This window comes from Natrix helvetica (assembly GCF_964273705.1).
Source record: "Natrix helvetica genome assembly, chromosome: 16".
NCBI classification, from domain to species: domain Eukaryota; kingdom Metazoa; phylum Chordata; class Lepidosauria; order Squamata; family Natricidae; genus Natrix; species Natrix helvetica.
Window position 1 is genome coordinate 8,238,715 of NC_138563.1, and position 13,699 is coordinate 8,252,413.

Here is a 13,699-nt window from a genome sequence, read left to right on the forward strand (position 1 = left end):
TTCTGTTCTCTTCTGTTTCTGTTCTGTTCCTAATCTGTTCTGTTCCTATTCTGTTCTGTTCTGTTCTATTCCATTCCATTCCATTCTATCCTATCCCTATTTCATTCCATTCTACTTTACTCTATAATCTAAATCTAAATCTAAAATCATGTAAAATCTAAAATAATCTAAGATCTAAAATCTAAATCTAACAGAACAGAAAGTCTGTCCCCTTCCATTCTATCCTATCTCTATTTCATTCTATTCTACTTTACTCTAAAATCTAAATCTAAATCTAAAATGTAAAATCATCTAAAATCTAAATCTAAATCCTAGAACTAAGCCAGAATGTGCCAAAATCTCCCCAAAGCATCTTTGGCAGCTTAGCTGGAGTCTGGGAGGGACAAGCCAGCATCTGGGCCACATCTTCACAAGACTTGACAATGAGGTAGTGACAGCATGCGTGGGCCCATTAATATCACGCCCTATTCAACTTTTTAAAAACTTTTTTTAAATACAGGTAGTCCTCGACTTATCACAGTTCACTTAGTGACAGTCCAAAGTTGCAAAGCACTGAAAAGAGTGACTTGAGACCATTTTGCAGTTATGACCTTATCAGCATCCCCATGGTTGCGTGATCAAAATCTAGACAACTGGGTCCTATTTATGACGATCGCAGTGTCCCCCAAAGTTATGTGATACCCCTTTTTGATCCCCATTGTTTTTTTTTGGGGGGGGATATTCTCTAAACCTGGTTACCCCTCCAATTGCACCCAACACCCAATCCCCAAAGCGATGATTTTGATTACACTCGCACAGTGATGGCTAACCATTTTTGGATCGTGTACCAAAAGCGGAGGGAACGCAGGGGGGTCGTGAGCAGGCGTACCCACACCCATAATGCTTTGCACGTGACCCCAGCACTTCCCTCCCTGCTTTTGGCATCCTTTTTTCACCCTCCCCAGGCTCCAGAGGCTTTCTCTGGAGCTTCCCTGAAGGTTCCGGAGTGCGAAAAACAGCCCTACGGGCAAACCGGAAGTTCAGGAATGGAGTTCCGGTTTGGCCGTAGGGCCGTTTTTCGCCCTCCGGAGTCTTCAGGGAAAGCGAAAAACGGCCCTATGGGCAAACCGGAAGTTCAGGAATGGAGTTCTGGTTTGGCCGTAGGGCCGTTTTTTGCCCTCCGGAGTCTTCAGGGAAAGCGAAAAACGGCCCTACGGGCAAAGCAGAAGTTTAGGAATGGAGTTCCGGTTTGGCCATACGGCTGTTTTTCACCCTCCGGAGACTTTAACTCCCTCCCGCCAAGCTGTGTTGCAACACATTTAACAATTAAAAAAAAAAGAAGTGAAAAGAAAAAGCAATTAATCACACGTCGCTGTCAGAAAAGAAGAATGCAGCAAGAGAAATCTCACTTCAGCAAGAATGCAAATCTCTCGACTTCCAAGTGGGAGGGAGGGAAGGAAAAGTGGAATCAGCAAGGGCAGAGATAAGCGAGAACAACCTCCTGGGAGATTCAACTTTGCCCTTGGTTCTTCGGGGTTCCTCGCATGCTTCCCTTGAGCCACTTCTATGCTAGGCTGAACCCCCCCCTAATTTTCTACAGAGGAGTTATTGAGTCTCTCGTTTGCCCCTCTATATCACTGCGTGGCTTGGCATTGCAACCAGAGAGGGACAGACGGATAGTTAGGACTGCAGAAAAAACAATTGCTACCAGCCTGCCTTCCAATAGACAGAGGACCTGTCTATTGCATGGGTCAGAAAGAGGGCTGAGAAAATATCTACAGACCCCTCTCATCCTGGACATAAACTGTTTCAACTCCTCCCCTCGGGATGGCGCTATAGGGCATTGCACGGCAAAACAACCAGACATATAGTTTTTTCTCCCCCTGTGCCATCACTCTGTTGAACAACTACCGTATTTTTCTGAGTATAAGACGCACCTTCCCCCCCCAAAAGAGGGTGAAAATTTGGGTGCGTCTTATACCCTGAATGTAGCCCCACCCACCCACCGTCCCCCCACCCTTTGGTCTCTGCCTTCCAGCAATTTACCTCCTTGCAGCAAATGGGTGAAAATGGGGCTTGCGGAGGCTGCAATAGGCTACAGCAATCCCGGCAGCCTGAAACAGCTGATGAGCGGGAGGCCCCTGCTGAAATTGAGAGTGAAACTGGGAGGCAGAGGCAGATTTTTTTTTCTTGTGCTAATCAGGCTGTTTGCTGCAAGGAGACAAGTCAATAACTATAAATGCCTGTAGAATGTTCAAATTATTAGACTTATTTTGTAAGGACTGCTTTATTATTGCTCTAGACACCTTAACAAAATGAAGAAGCTTTTTAAAATAAATGCTCGATCTGAAGAGAGGCCCAGTGCTATTGTATCTTCTTTCAAACAGCAGAGAATAACTATACTTCCAGAAAGCCACATCAATTTTAACAGCATCTGTACAAGTATAATCTGAAATGTAACACTAAAAACAGTGTATATTGTCTGTACTGTTTGCTGTTTGTTGCAAGGAGGCAAATTGCTGGGAGGCAGAAGCAGATTTTTCCCCCCCTTGTTTTCCTCCCCAAAAACCAGGTGCACCTTATACTTCGGAGCGTCTTATACCCCGAAAAATACGGTAAGTCCCACAGCACTGTCTCATTTCTCATCTTCTCATTTTTTTCCCTACAATCTTCTCCTATTTGGTTTCTTATGATTTATCAATTGTATGTTTGTAATGTACGATCAATTATTGTAATTGTGAAGGTAACCCATTACTTGTTGTTTATATGTACGTTGTGAGCTTCTGCACCAGAGACAAATTCCTTGTGTGTCCGATCACACTTGGCCAATAAAGAATATTCTATGGAGATTCTCAGCCATCCAGGTCCTGGTTTTCCAAATGGGATTTTTTTTCCCCAAGAGGCAACTGGACTTTCTGGTTTTTCTTGGAAGACGTTTCACTTCTCATCCAAGAAGCTTCTTCAACTCTGACTGGATGGTGGGAATGGAAGGATTTTTCCTCCTTGCAGACAGCTGGTCATTTGCATCCTTTTAGAGGGTCCTTGAGGCCACTTGGAGGTTTATTTGTGTCTTCTTTAAAGACATTTTGCTTCTCATCCAAGAAGCTTCTTCAACTCTCACTGGATGGTGGGAATGGAAGGATTTATCCTCCTTGCAGACAGCTGGTCATTTGCATCCTTTTAGAGAGTCATTGAGGCCACTTGGAGGCTTTTCTGTGTCCTCAGATAAATGGGTCTTCCACACCCATTTGCCCTGCTCGGATGACCCTGAGGACACATATAAACCTCCAAGTGTTCTCAATGGCTCTCAAAATAAAACAAAATTCAAATTAAAACCTAAAGCGAGTCATCAAAACGATTAACAATTAAAATTTACAACTAAGAGCCTGCAAAAGAATGAAGATCAGGCGAGACAGAGAGAGACAGGTAAGAGAGACAGAGAGAGATAAGGAGAGGAGAGACGGAGAGAGAGAAAAGGGAAGAGAGAGAGGGAGAGAGAAAGAGGAGCAGAGGGGGAGAGAGATAAGGAGAGGAGAGAGGGAGAGAGAGAAGGGAGAGGGGGCAGAGGGAGATAAGGAGAGGAGAGACGGAGAGAGAGAAAAGGGAAGAGAGAGAGGGAGAGAGAAAGAGGAGCAGAGGGGGAGAGAGATAAGGAGAGGAGAGAGGGAGAGAGAGAAGGGAGAGGGGGCAGAGGGAGATAAGGAGAGGAGAGACGGAGAGAGAGAAAAGGGAAGAGAGAGAGGGAGAGAGAAAGAGGAGCAGAGGGAGAGAGAGATAAGGAGAGGAGAGAGGGAGAGAGAGAAGGGAGAGAGGGGAAGAGGAGAGACAAGGAAAGAGGGAGAGAGAAAGAGGAGGAGAGAGGGAGAGAGAAAGCAGAAAAAGAGGGAATGAGGGAGAAAGAAAGGGAGAGGAGTGACAGAGAGAGAGAAAGGGGAAGAGAGACAAGGAGAGAGGGAGAGAGAAAGAGGAGGAGAGAGGGAAAGGGAGAGGGAGAGGAAAGAGGGAGGGAGAAATAGGGGGAGAGAAAGAAGGAGAAAAGGAGAGAGAGAAAGGGGAAGAAAGAGGGAGAGAGGGAGTGAGAAAGAGCAGAGGGGGAGAGAGAAAGCAGGAAAAGAGAGAGAAAGGGGAGTGGGAACAGAGGGAGAGAAAGAGAGAAGGAGAGAAGAATGGAGGGGGGGGGAGAGAGAGAAAAAGGAAATATTCTCTAGTTTGGGGGCCACCCCGGTGTAGGCCTCGATCTGCACAGCCAAGAGCTGAGCTCCTGGACGGGCAGATCCCACAGTGGTCAGCCTGCATGGTCACCCAAGACTATAAAAGTCAGCACAATCACAACACCCTCAGCTCACTTACTTCTTTAACCACGAGTTTGGATTTGCACAATTCATTGAATAGCCTAGTGAGTACAGGTAGCCCTTCACTTACAACAGGGCATTTAGTGAACTTCAAAGTTACAACGGCGCTGACAAAAGGGACTTGCGACCGTTTTTCACACTTATGACCTTTGCAGCATCCCATGAGCATGCAATCAACATTCAGAAGCTTGGCAACGGATTCATATTTATGACGGTCGCAGTGTCCCGGGTTCACGCGATCCCCTTTTGCGACCTTCGGACCAGCAACGTCAATGGGGGAAGCCAAATTCATTTAACAACAACAAATAAAAATAGCTTGACAAAAGTCGCTTAACAAATGTCTCACTTAGTAACCTAAATTTCAGGCTCAGTTGTGGTCAGGTCAAGCAATACCTGTATTAAATCACAATATTGATCCTGTCTCGGCTTAGTCTGTAATAAAACCATGCAGCCATTCGTTTGTGCGATGTAGTAGAATTGTGATGAAATAGATTGTGATGTTATAGCAAAGAAAACGTATATTTGATTACTCATGTTATAACAGCAGCTAGAATTGTATTTGCACAAAATTGGAAAAGCGAAGAGATTCCAACAGAGAAGACTAGGAAAATATAATAATAATAATAATAATATTTATTTACGGTCACAGACCAAAAGACAAAAGGAAAATATTAGAATGTGTAGAAATGAATCGGTTAAAGAACAAAGAACAAACTGATTATTATATTATACGGAAAGCATTTCATCGATGGTTAGAGAATATATATAAGAACTAGAAGTAAAATCAGCTGTGTAAAAATGCATGAATACAATTCATAGAGCTAAATAAAAAGTAAGAAGAGGTTTTTTTTATAGGATTAGATATTTAAAATATTGGTATTAAACCGGAATGGATAAAATAATGAATAGGATTGTAAATTTGAATTGTTATTGCGCAAAATATTTGTACCCGGAGGACACACTGTTGAATGGACGATGGATTGTTTATATTAAAATAAAATAAAAAGTTACAGCTAGCTAGAATTGTATTTGCACAAAATTGGAAAAGCAAAGAGATTCCCACAGAGGAGAATGTGATTAGGAAAATATTAAAACGCGCATAAATGAACAGATAAATGCTGGCAATTAAAGAGAAAGAACAAAGTGATTATTATACAACATGGGGATCATTTTATCGATGGTTAAAGAATAAATATAAGAAGTAAAATCAGCTGTGTAAAAATGCATGAATAGAAGTAACACAATTCATAGAGCTAAATAAAAAGTAGAAAGAGGTTTGTTATAGGATTAGATCTTTAAAATATTGGTATTAAACCGGAATGGATAAAATAATGAATAGGATTGTAAATTTGAATTGTTATTGCGCAAAATATTTGTACCCGGAGGACACACTGTTGAATGGACGATGGATTGTTTATATTAAAATAAAATAAAAAGTTACAGCTAGCTAGAATTGTATTTGCACAAAATTGGAAAAGCAAAGAGATTCCCACAGAGGAGAATGTGATTAGGAAAATATTAAAACGCGCATAAATGAACAGATTAATGCTGGCAATTAAAGAGAAAGAACAAAGTGATTATTATACAACATGGGGATCATTTTATCGATGGTTAAAGAATAAATATAAGAAGTAAAATCAGCTGTGTAAAAATGCATGAATAGAAGTAACACAATTCATAGAGCTAAATAAAAAGTAGAAAGAGGTTTGTTATAGGATTAGATCTCTCTCCCACCTGTGCCAGTCCACCCATGCAATTACGTCGGCTGAGCACAATGGGCTCTGTGGTTTAACCCTCTAAATAATTTCACACGTAACACACACCTGACACCATAAATCGAAGCCTAATTTGGAAGACTGGAAAAAACCGATTAACTCCAAACTCCCTGCCAACTCGTTTCCGTTCTCAAGCCTCCGTAGGCTTCCTATCATCTCAAATTTGGGATAAAAACTAGGGGGAAAAATAACAAATACAGAAAAAAATATAAACACGGCAACTATCTCAGATCCAGGAAGTTCCCGCAGGGAAAACAAAACAAAAACACCACACCATGTTTGGTCTAATCCTCCAATACCACTTTCTCATCCACAACTACGGCCAGTTCTCGACTTGTGACCGCAATTGAGCCCAAGGTTTCTGTCGTTAAGCGAGGCCTTTTTTTAAAGAGGGCTTTATCCCCATTTTTAAGGCCTTTCTTGCCACGGTTGTTAAGTGAATCATTCTGATTGGTCAGTTAGTAATCTGGTTGTTAAGTGAATCATTCTGATTGGTCAGTTAGTAATCTGGTTGTTAAGTGAATCATTCTGATTGGGCAGTTAGTAATCTGGTTGTTAAGTGAATCATTCTGATTGGTCAGTTAGTAATCTGGTTGTTAAGTGAATCATTCTGATTGGGCAGTTAGTAATCTGGTTGTTAAGTGAATCATTCTGATTGGTCAGTTAGTAATCTGGTTGTTAAGTGAATCATTCTGATTGGTCAGTTAGTAATCTGGTTGTTAAGTGAATCGGTCTTCCCCAAACGGTTTCGTCAGATGGTGGCGATCACGCAACTTCGGGACACACGGCGACGGTCGTAAGTATGAAGCGGTTGCCAAGCATCTGAATTTTGACCGTATGATGAAAAGGGGCGGTTGTAAATGTGAAAAAAACGGTCCTAAGCCACATTACTCAGTGCCGTCGGAACTTTGAACCGTCGCTAAATGAACTGTTGTAAGTCGAGGACTATCCTCTATTTTAGTCTCCAGGATCAGGAGTGGTAGGAGTCAATAGTTTCTGAGCAGGTACAAAACGCCCCCATAGGAAGCTCTGCACTAACAAGAAACGTCACTAAACGAAGCGCTGTAAGTCGAGGACGGCCTGCACTCAAAGTCAAGGTGGGAAAGCACTCTGTGCATGCTCAGGGGAGGCGGCGTGTAAAAGCTATCCACAGCCTATTACCATTCCCTAAGGACTAGGGGGTTGGACTAGAAGACCTCTAGGGTCCCTTCCAACTCTGTTATTCCGGCTCCCTTACGAAAAAGGAAACTCTGTCCGTGCTCAGAGACTCTAGACACGGCGCCTTGCCTGCTTGCAAGCGTCTCCGGAGCGGGGGCCGGGACTTCCAGCCTCCTCGCCCCGAGGCTCTCCGGCTGCAAAGCCCTCCAGCCCACCGGCGGCTCCCCCTTACCTTCGCCCGGCTTTCCTCTGCCCAGGAGGCGCCCTCCAGAGCCTCGGCCGAGCGAGCGAGCGAACGGGCGGGCGGGCGAGGCTGCTGCCTCCTCCTCCTCCTTCCTCCTCCGGCCGCCGCTTCCTTCCTCGCCTGCGCCGCTGCCTGCCGGCTGGAGCCTCACTCCGTCCCCGGCGCGGCTTTAACCCTTCGGGCTGGGCTGGCTCAGCTGCGCCGCCGGGGAAGCGGCAGGCGGGGAGGGAAGGTCCGCTCCAGGGGAAGCCCGAAGCCCCGGAGCGCCTCGGCGGGATGGGAGGCTTTTCTTCGCTCCCCCAAGTGGATTGGCCCGCTTCGCAACACACAACACACACAGAGACAGGCACAGAGAGTCACAAACACCCACAGACACACACACAGAGTCACAGACAGACACAACACACACACACACACAACACACACAGAGTCACATGCAGACACAAGACACACACAAGACACACAGACAGACACACAACACACAAACACAGAGACACAGACAGACCCACAACACACACAGTCACAGACACACACAGGCACAGACAAAGTCACACACAGACACACAGTCACAGACACACAACACAACACACAACCACACAGACATTCACACACAGAGAGAGATGCACACCCACAACACACACACACACACACACACACACAACACACACACACAGAACATATACACAGACACACAACACACAGAATCACAGAAACACACACAACACACACAGAGACACACAGTCACAGACACACAACACACAGTTACATACAGACAGACACACAACACACAGATACACACACAGAGACACACACAGTCACAGAGTCAGAGACACACAACACAACACAACCACACAGACATTCACACACACACAGATGCACACACACACAGAGACACACCCACAACACACATACACACCCACAAACAGACACACAGAGACACACAACACACAAACACAGAGACACAGACACACAACACACACAGTCACAGACACACGCACAATACACAACACAACACACATGCACACATTCACACAAACACAGATGCACACACACAGAGAGACACACCCACAACACACATACACACCCACAAACAGACACACATACAGACACACAACACACACAACATACACACAGAGAGACACACCCAGTCACAGACACACAGAGACACGGTCCGTTTTCAGGCCATTTTTCGGCCCCCAAACCGGCCCTCAAACAACTGTGGGCACCAGAGACTCCGCAAACGGCCGGCAAAGCAGCCGAAAACGCCCCCAAAACAGGTTGCTAAACGAAACATTCGTTAAGTGGGTTTCATCCCTTTTCACCACTTAGCAGTTGTGAAGCGAATCATTGCGTTTGTTCAGTTAGCAACACGGTTGTTAAGTCAATCAGGCTTCCCCGTTGACACGGGGGTCACGTAAGGGGGATCGCGTCACCCCAGGACGTTGCAAGCGTCATAAATATGAACCAGCTGCCAAGCCCCCTGAATTTCGATCGGGTGACCGTGGGGAGGCTGCAACGGTCGTAAGCGTGGAAAACGGTCGCAAGTTACTTTTTTTCAGTGCCGTTGTGACTTTGAGCAGTCACTAAATGAACCGTTGTAAGTCGAGGACTTTGTGGAATGGAGGAAAGCTGGAGGAGAAGAAACGCGGGGTAAATTCTCTTGGAAATTAAGTTCAGAAGAGCAACTAAGATTATTAAAGTCCCCGAGACTAAAGCATATGAAGAACGGTTGCAGGAACTGGGCAGGGCAAGTCAGGAGAAGAGAAGAATTAAGGGGGACATGATAGCATCTTCCAGTATTTGAGGGGCTGCCCCAAAGAAGGGGGGGGGGGTCCAAGCTATTCTCTAAAGCAGCAGAAGGCAAGGCAAAGAAACAATGGATGGAGACTAATCAAGGAGAGAAGCAACCTGGAATTAAGGAGAAACTTCCTAACAGGAAGGACAATTAACCAGTGGAACTGCTTGCCACCAGAAGTTGTGGCTGCTCCATCCCTGGAGGTTTTTAAGGAAAGGCTAGAGTGGAATGAGGCAAGGGTCTCCTGCTGGAGCAGGGGGTTGGACTAGAAGACCTCCAAGGTCCCTTCCAGCTCTATTCTGATTGAAATAGTAGAGGGTCTCCTGCTTGAGTAGGGGGTTGGACTAGAAGACCTCCAAGGTCCCTTCCAGCTCTATTCCGATTGAAATTGTACAAGATCTCCTGCTGGAGCAGGGGGCTGGACTAGAAGACCTCCAAGGTCCCTTCCAGCTCTATTCTGATTGAAATAGTAGAGGTTCTCCTGCTTGAGCAAGGGGGCTGGACTAGAAGACCTCCAAGGTCCCTTCCAGCTCTATTCTGATTGAAATAGTAGAGGGTCTCCTGCTTGAGCAGGGGGTTGGACTAGAAGACCTCCAAGGTCCCTTCCAGCTCTATTCTGATTGAAATAGTAGAGGGTCTCCTGCTTGAGCAGGGGGTTGGACTAGAAGACCTCCAAGATCCCTTCCAGCTGTATTCTCATTGAAATAGTAGAGGTTCTCCTGCTGGAGCAGGGGGCTGGACTAGAAGACCTCCAAGGTGCCTTCTCCAGCCCTATTCTGATTGGATTGATGGACTGATTTCCTCTCTGTCCAAAAATCTTCCAGCTCCCTTATTTCCCTATATCCTGTATTCTAGAAATGGATAAAATGGGGCTGGCAGTCCTTTGGTTTGGCATATTCAAAAGCACCACCAACTCCTAGGGCAGGGGTGTCCAAACTTGAGAACTTTAAGACTTGTGGACTTCAACTCCCAGAATTCCCCAGCCAGCTGGCTGGGGAATTCTGGGAGTTGAAGTCCACAAGTCTTAAAGTTCTCAAGTTTGGACACCCCTGCCCTAGGGGGTGAGGGGTGGGATGGCAGCGACGGCCCCCTTGACCACTCACGGTGGACTTCAACTCCCAGAATTCCTGAGCCAGCATGTCCCAGACTGAGGCTCACCTGCAAGAGGTTAAATCAGATCACAAACCTGGTCAGCGATAAGGCAGGTGAGGCTGGGGAGACGCCCAGATAAGGCCTGTAAGCATCGTCTTGTGCACTCAGAGAGATGCCACGTTTTGTGCCAACTCACACGCAGGTGCCAGGAGACAGGGTGGAGGCTGGGTGTGCATGGGCTCAGCCTCCAGGGGGTCCGTGCAAACAACCCTTCTGCTCTTTCCCAAATGCACAGATCCTGGGTTTGGCTTTGCAAAAGAAAGCAGGTTTATCAGATGAACAAATTAACAGCCTTGGGAGGGACCTTGGAGGTCATCTAGCCCAACCCCCAGCCCAAGCAGGAGACCCTACATCATTTCTGACAGACGGCAGTCCAGTCTCTTCTTGAAAGCTCTTACAGCTTAAGCCGGATTGATTTAATCGTGGGTGTCCTGCTTTTCTTCACGTTTTTATTTTTGCTGTTGCAGATACTCCTCAATTTACAACCATTTGTTAACGCTTAAAGGTATAAAGGCACTGAAAAGAAGGACCAGGGGAGACATGACAGCAGTCTTCCAACATCGCAGGGGCTGCCCCAAAGAAGAGGGAGTCAAGCTATTCTCCAAGGCACCTGAGGGTAGAACAAGAAGCAACGGATGGAAACTAATCAAGGAGAGAAGCAACTTAGAACTAAGGAGGAATTTCCTGACAGTGAAAACAATTAACCAGTGGAACAGCTTGCCTCCAGAAGTTGTGAATGCTGCACCACTGGATGTTTTTAAGATGTTGGATAACCATTTGTCTGAAGTGTTGTAGGTTTTCCTGCCTAAGCAGGGGGTTGGACTAGAAGACCTCCAGGGACTTTATTCTATTCTATTCTTATTCTATTCTATTCTTATTCTATTCTTATTTTTATTCTATTCTTATTTTTATTCTATTCTTATTTTTATTCTATTCTTATTTTTATTCTATTCTTATTTCTATCCTTATTCTTATTTCTATTCTATTCTATATTTATTTTATTTATTTATTTCTTAGATTTTTAGACCGCCCCCTCTCCCAAAAAGGGACTCGGGGCGGTGTACAGTCGATGCAAATAAAATACAGTCATAACAATAAAATACATTTAAATACATTTGGAGGGGGAGATAGGCTGTACAAGAAATAAATATATTCTAACCCTAAAAACATCCCAATTAAAACCCCAAACCCAATTAAAATAAAATAGATCCCCGGGAGGTAAAAACTAAGAAAGTGCCAGGCCAGCTGATTGAAATAGGTGAGTCTTTAACTTTTGACGGAAGGAACGGAGGTCAGTGGTGGTTCGAATGTCTGGGGGGAGGTCATTCCAGAGGGTTGGGCCCATCACAGAGAAGGACCTACTCCTAGCTGTCGCCCGCTGGCATTGCCTAGCGGACGGCACCAGGAGGAGCCCCTCCCTGTGTGAGCGAATAGGTCGCAGGGACGTGTGTGGTAGGATGCGATCCTGCAGATAACTAGGTCCTATGCCATGGAGCGCTTTAAAGATGGTGATCAATACCTTGAAACGCACCCGAAAGGCCACAGGTAGCCAGTGCAGCTCGCGCAGGAGAGGTGTTACGTGGGAGTAACGTGTGGTGTAGGGTTTCCTGCTTGGGTGGAGGGGTTGGACTAGATGACCTACAAGGTCCCTTCCAACTCTGTTATTCTGTTATTCTGTTATTCTGCTAATCAAAAGTCCTGATAGGAAGCTTGTAGTAACAAGAAAACTCGTGATATGGCAAAAAATAAAAATAAATGCCCAGACAGACAATATCCCGTTCGAGAAAAAAAAAACCAGATGTTCTCACTCCAAATTCAGAACAGAAACCAGCTGTGCTTGCAAGAGCTCTTCCAATTTCACACTTCCCTCCTCCTTCTTAATGCCTGGAGCTGTTGACCATGCGATGCCAATTAAGATGGGACGGTGGGGGGAAGTGGGGTGGGATGGGGTGGGCAGCCAGGGTGAGAAATATTGAGATCTCGTGGTATACGGCAGAAGGGCTGGTGCAAGGGGCAGGCATTCCCATAACAGCCGTGGGGCAAAACCAGGAATGGAGCTTCCCCCTTCTTCTCTCCGTGTGTGTGTGTGTGTGTGTGTGTGTGTGTGTGTGTGTGTGTCTGTCTGTCTGTCTGTCTGTCTGTCTGTCTGTGTCCACCCCCAGCTGCCATTTTGCATTTTCTAGGAATTTGGGAGCCTGTTTGGAAAAAAATTATGGAATCTGGGGATGAAGAACATTGCAAAATGACTTTGGGCCAGTCATTTGAAGCCCGGCCTACTTTACAAGGTTGTTGTTGTTGTTGTGGAGAATATATAGGAGAAGAGAGAAGGATTAGGTATGTTCGCCGCTTCGAAGTATTTATAAAAATAATGAAAACTCATTCCAACTAATTTCCAAAAAACAAGTCATTCCCACAACACCGTCAATAATTTACAAAGAATGTATTACTATTCTTCTCCTTCCTAGTACCTATCACTTCCCACTTATGACTATAACCATGTTGCTTGTATCTTTCAATTTATATTGTTTTTATTGTTTCCTAATACGATTTGATACCTTATTAGTAACCTTGACTCTCACTAAGTGTTGTATCTTATGATTCTTGATGAATGTATTCTATTTTTCTTTATGTACGCTAAGAGCATCTGCACCAAAGATAACTTTATTCTATTCCCATTCCTCATTCTCTTGCCTCTATTCTATTCTATTCTATTCTATTCTATTCTATTCTATTCTGATTCTATTCCATTCCATTCTATTCTATTCCCATTCCCCATTCTCTTTCCTATATTCTATTCTATTCTATTTCATTCTATTCTATTCCCATTCCTCATTCTCTTGCCTTTATTCTATTCTATTCTATTCTATTCTATTCTGATTATATTCCATTCTATTCTATTCCCCTTCCCCATTCTCTTGCCTCTATTTTATTCTATTCTATTCCCATTCCCATTCCCCATTCTCTTTCCTTTATTCTATTCAATTCGGATTCTATTCTATTTCATTCTATTCTATTCCCATTCCTCATTCTCTTTCCTATATTCTATACTCTTCTATTCTATTTTATTCTGATTCTATTCCATTCCATTCTATTCTATTCTATTCCCATTCCCCATTCTCTTGCCTCTATTCTATTCTATTCTATTCTATTCTATCCCCATACCCCATTCTCTTTCCTATATTCTATTCTATTCTGATTCTATTCCATTCCATTCTATTCCATCCCCATTCCCCATTTTTCTGTA

At 44.6% G+C, this 13,699-nt stretch overlaps 1 protein-coding gene across 4 annotated transcripts in view; it reads right to left on the reverse strand.

The window, feature by feature from the left end:
- The window catches only part of ARHGEF2 (Rho/Rac guanine nucleotide exchange factor 2), a 164,697-nt gene extending 153,930 nt beyond the window's left edge, over nucleotides 1–10,767 (reverse strand). The window contains exon 1 of one of the 4 annotated variants that reach the window (XM_081968502.1): nucleotides 10,490–10,767. The gene's annotated coding sequence lies outside the window, so the exon portion shown is untranslated. Of the gene's footprint in view, nucleotides 1–7,496; nucleotides 7,783–10,461 lie in introns of those variants that run through there. The other 3 variants (XM_081968503.1, XM_081968504.1, XM_081968501.1) reach the window with 3 other exon arrangements.
- Nucleotides 10,768–13,699: the final 2,932 nt, after the last annotated feature.